This window comes from Erythrolamprus reginae, chromosome 4 (assembly GCF_031021105.1).
Source record: "Erythrolamprus reginae isolate rEryReg1 chromosome 4, rEryReg1.hap1, whole genome shotgun sequence".
Taxonomy (NCBI): Eukaryota; Metazoa; Chordata; class Lepidosauria; order Squamata; family Dipsadidae; genus Erythrolamprus; species Erythrolamprus reginae.
The window spans coordinates 12,942,776-12,948,775 of NC_091953.1; positions in this window are offsets into that span (position 1 = coordinate 12,942,776).

The window sequence follows — 6,000 nt, forward strand, 5'->3', positions numbered from 1 at the left end:
CCAAATGAGGTAAGGACATTGGGTGCAGTTGGTCAGCCAGTTACGAATCTATCTGGTGGAGATGGTGTCTAACCCACATTTTTCTATTTTATCTAGTAGTAGGTTATGGTCTACTTTATCAAATGCCTTACTGAAATCCAAGTAAATTATATCGACAGCATTCCTCTAGTCCAGTGATGGCAACTTTTTTTCCCTCATGTGCCGAAAGAACGTGGGCATGCGCTATCATACATGTGTGAGTGCCCACACCCATAATTCGATGCCTGGGGTATGTGAAAACAGCTTCCCCTGTCCCCCGGAGGCCCTCTGGAGGCTGGAAAAGGCCTCTTTCTCAACTTCTGGTGGACCCAGTAGGATCATGTTTCGCCCACTTCTCTGGAGCCAGTAGAGGGTTAAAAATGCCTCCCACATCCCCCCGGAGGCTCTCTGGAAGCCAAAAACGTCTTCCCAGAGCTTCTGTGCAAGCTAAAAATCAACTGGTTCACACACACGTGCATGTTGGAGCTGAGCTAGGACAACAGCTCACGTGCCAGCATATATGGCTCCACGTGTCACCTGTGGCACTCGTGCCTTATTATTATTATTGTTGTTGTTATTATTATTATTATTATTATTATTATTATTATTATTATTATTATTATTATTATTAATTAGATTTGTATGCCGCCCCTCTCCGAAGACTCGCCATCACTGCATCTAGTCTATTAATTTGATGTTTTGTCCAAAAATGCAATAAGATGAATCTGGCATGATCTGTCTGTCTGTCTGTCTGTTTATTTGTTTGTTTGTTTATTTATTTGATTCGACTTCTATGCCGCAAAATCCCAATGGGACTTAGGGTGGCTTACAACAATATAAAAACACAATAAATTATCTTGTATACTAATTAATAAAATTAATTAGTAATAAAAACAAATTAAAAAGGAAAAGGAAAAAAAACAATGTTTCAAAATAATCCAGTTGCTCACTATGCAGATTATCCTTGAGTCTCCTTCAGTGTTGACAAAACATACCAAGATTTTCCAAGATTTAGCATTCTTATTCCTCCCGTATATGTGGTTTCTCGCCAATGAATTCCATGATTCCACAACATTAATCCAAGGTGAAAACCTAAGTGTTGCAGCTGCAATTAAACTATGTATTTATTGTTCTCAGTTAAGAGCAACTGGATTTTATAAAAGAGAACAACAATAGTAATCTACATAGTATTTGTGTTAAAAAAATTTGTATCAGTTCTTACAAAAGTTGTAACAATTATATATGAAAAGAACTACTGAAGCCATAATCTACTGGGTTTAGCACTGTGTTTCCAAAAAAACCGGCTAAAGAGATCTGAAAGAGGCAACAAACAGCACTGTCGTTCCCCTCTGTTATCTGTTCCCAACATTTGCCATCTTGTGAAATCCGAGATGCTATTTTTCAGTTAATAGACCACAAAACAGAAGGGGCTGTATGGCTTGGCTTATCTTGTTTTTGGAGGCTTCCGTTAAAGTCCCAGAATGTACAGTACTTCTGTTTTTGTTGAGTTTTTAAATGTGATGGAAAAATATGCACACAAAGGTTATTTCCCATGGCTTTTGAGAATTCTCAATTAATTCTTTCTCATACTCAAAACCGTAGAAATGGTGGTAGACTATAGGAGAAACCCACCCATATTACCACCTCTTATAATACTAGACCACACAATATCAACAGTAGAGATCTTCAAATTTCTAACTTTAACCATATCACAAAATCTAAAATGGATACCTAACATCAAAAACGTCATTAATAAAGCACAACAAAGAATGTTCTTTCTGTGCCAACTCAGAAACCTTAAACTGCCCAAGGAGCTGTTGATACAGTTCTACAGAGGAATCACTGAGTCTGTCATCTGCACTTCTATGACTGTCTGGTTCGGTTCTGCAACTCAACAAAACATACACAGACTTCAGAGGATAACTAGAACTGCAGAAAAAACAATTGCTAGCAACCTGCCTTAAATTGAGGATATGTACTACTGCATGAGTCAAAAAGAGAAGTGTCAAAATATTTACTGACCCTTCACATCCTGGACATCAACTGTTTCAACTTCTATCCTCAAAACGTCGCTATAAAGCACTGCACTCCAAAAGAATTAGATGCAAGAACAGTTTTCCCTCGAATGCCATCACTCTGCTAAACAAATAATTCCCTCACCAATGTCAAACTATTCACTAAGGCTGCATTACTATTACTATTAGTCTTCTCATCATTCCTATCACCCATCTCCTCCCAGAAATGGTTCTGTGAGTGTAACTTTGTTGCTTGCATCCTTACAATTTATATTGATTGGCTCTTAATATGATTTGATTGCTTATTTGTACCTGGGCTATCATCAAGTCTAATTAATAAATAAATTAATTAAATATTGTACCATGATTCTTGGTGCACTTTTCTTTTATGTACACTGAGAGCATATGCACCAAGACAAATTCCTTGTGCGTCCAATCACACTTGGCCAATAAAGAATTCTATTTTATTCTATTCTATTCTATTTCTGCTCTGCTAATTTATAGCATAATTTCAACCGTGGCTGTAATTTATTTATTGATTCATTCATTGCGTGCCCACAGCTGTAATTCATTCATTCAATTTGTGTGGTTACCCATCTCAACAAGTGACAACAAATGAATTTGGCTAAATAATACCCAGAGATGGGCTCCTACCAGTTCAAACTGGTGCTATAGAACCGTTAGTAACTTAGCAGCCTGAATCACTGGAACCGGCAGTGACCCAGGCCTGCCAGACCCCCAAGCTGGTCCTCTTGGTGACACCATAGGCGTCGCCATCTTGTTTTTAGTATTTTTATTTAGTATTGGGCATGTGCGCAAAGCCGCCTACACAGTGCGTTTCTGAGCAAACCAGCAGTAGCAGAATCCGGAACCCACCTCTGATAACACCTGAGGGTATACAAATGATAAATCACTAAAGAAGACAGGTTTTATCTTGCCAGCACAACATCGCAGGTGGAGTGACAGTACAGGGGGGGGGGGATATCTAATTCTGAAGATATAAATTTAATTTCTGGTTTCATCTTCTTTAACAAATTTTGGAGTTCTCCCTCCATGGGGCCTCTCTAGGAATCTCCTGGGAGGAAACTGGGCCTCCACCCTCCCTGTGGTTTCCCCAATCGCATGCATTATTTGCTTTTACATTGATTCCTATGGGAAAAATTGCTTATTCTTACAAACTTTTCTATTTAAGAACCTGGTCACGGAACAAGTTAAGTTCGTAAGTAGAGGTACCACTGTACTAGCAGTCAAAGAAAATTGGTGGTAGATAAAGAGTCAATGGAATTCAAGGTGAGCAGGCCTTAGATCTCTTGTGGGCATCGAGACTGATGATACATTTGACCCCTCTCTCAGGCCTTCCCCGGTCATCTCCTACAGTATGTTCTCACTTCAAGTCTATCCTTTGTAATAAGTTAATGGAGCATAAAATTTTGGGCGTTGGGTTGATTTCAAGTCTTTCAGTTGTGGAAGTTCTCTAGATGGATCTGAGCCAATTGTTCTCCACCCGACTGGCCCCATTTGGTTCTGATAGGAAGAGAAAAATGCAGAAGGCACGCAATGTATACATTGTGTTGTGGGTACATTCAGATCCTGAAGAAAGAGTGCTCAAAGAAAGAATAAGAAATAAACGAGAGTTGTTTAACTGTGGATTACTGAATTAAATGCAGTTGGCATTTACTAGACAGACCGTGCTGGGTTAATAGAAACTGTTGCTAACTAAAGTTGATTTTCATCACCTCGAGGTTCGACTACTGTAATGCTCTCTACATGGGGCTACCTTTGAAAAGTGTTCGGAAACTTCAGATCGTGCAGAATGCAGCTGCGAGAGCAATCATGGGCTTTCCCAAAAATGCCCATATAACACCAACACTCCGCAGTCTGCATTGGTTGCCGATCAATTTTCGGTCACAATTCAAAGTGTTGGTTATGACCTAAAAAGCCCTTCATGGCATCGGACCAGAATATCTCCAGGACTGCCTTCTGCCACACGAATCCCAGCGACCGGTTAGGTCCCACAGAGTTGGCCTTCTCCGGGTCCCGTCGACTAAACAATGTCGTTTGGCGGGACCCAGGAGAAGAGCCTTCTCTGTGGCGGCCCTGACCCTCTGGAACCAGCTCCCCCCAGAGATTAGAACTGCCCCCACCCTCCTTGTCTTTCGTAAAGTTCTTAAGACCCATCTCTGCCATCAGGCATGGGGGAACTGACACATCTCCCCTGGGCCTATACAGTTTATACATGGTATGTTTGTGTGTATGTTTGCTTTTAATAATGGGGGTTTTAGTGTTTTTAAATTATTAGATTTGTTCGTACATTGTCTTTGTTATTGTTGTGAGCCGCCCCGAGTCTACGGAGAGGGGCGGCATACAAATCAAATAAATAAATAAATAAGTAAGTGAGTGAGTGAGTGAGTGAGTGAGTAAGTAAACAAACAAATAAATAAATAAATAAATAAATTTTATTTTTATAGTCTAGAATAGGGGTATCAAACTTGATTTCATTGAGGGCCGCATCAGGATTGTGTTTAACCTTGTGCGGGTAGGGGTAGGTGTAGCCAGGGTACATGTGGCCACCTCATTGACTTTAGACGGTTTATCTGAAGATGTTATTTCTCAAAGTAAAACTTTAATTCAAGTTAGTATAACTGTGTGTGGCTGAGTAGTTATTCACAAGTAATCTCAATCTAAACGTTTCTGAGCGTGCACAACCTTGATGATGATGATGATGATGATGATGATGATAATAATAATAATAATAATAATAATAATAATAATAATAATTTATTAGACTTGTATGCCGCCCCTCTCCGAAGACTCGGGGCGGCTCACAACAACAATGGAACAATACAGATACAAATCTAATAATTAAAAACTGTAACTAAAATCCATTACCTTAAAAAACAATCCATACTACACAATCATAATCATACATAACTTTCAATGGTCAGTGGGGGGATACACTAGTTATCCCATGCCTGGAGACATAAATAGGTCTTGAGACTTTTGCGGAAGGCGAGGAGGGTGGGGGCAGTTCAAATCTCCAGAGAGAGTTGATTCCAGAGGGCCGGGGCCACCACAGAGAAGGCTGTTCCCCTAGGCCCTGCCAGACAACATTGTCTGGTCGACGGGACCTGGAAAAGGCCAACTCTGTGGAATCTAATTGGCCGCTGGGATTTATGCGGCAGAAGGCGGTCCAGTAAATATTTTGGTCTGATGCCATGTAGAGCTTTGTAGGTCATCACCAATACTTTGAATTGTGTCTGGAAACTAATTGGCAACCAATGCAGGCCGCGGAGTGTTGACGAAACATGGGCATATCTAGGAAGACCCATGATTGCTCTCACGCCCGCATTCTGCACGATCTGGAGTTTCCGAACACTCTTCAGAGGTAGCCCCATGTAGAGAGCGTTGCAGTAGTCGAACCTCGAGGTAATAAGGCATGAGTGACTGTGAGCAGGGCCCCCTGTCCAAATAGGGCTGCAACTGGTGCACTAGACGAACCTGGGCAAACACCCTCCTCGCCACAGCCGAAAGGTAAACAAGGATTACTCTGCTCATACAGTAACAATATATTCCTGTATTATTTTTACAAACATCTAAAGGCACTGAACGTATCCAACACACATTCCATCTCCTATTTCCCCCCACAACAAAAGTGTGAACTGTGTTGGATTGAGAGTGTTTTGGATTGAGACAAAGTGACTGGTCTATCTGGCTTGCATGGCTAAAATGGAAATAGAACTCACAATCATCTACTTTGAAACCAGGTCTCTTAACCACTAGGCCAAACTGTCTCTATATATAGTGTGCGTGAATGCGTGCATGTATACACACACACACACACACACACATTAGAAAAGCAGGATGAACATTTTCATAACTCAGTATTTTTATATATACCTTTACGGATGTATTAGTATTCAACGAAGCAGTGGAAGTGATGTGCCAGTGCCTGGAGGCTGTTGGGGTC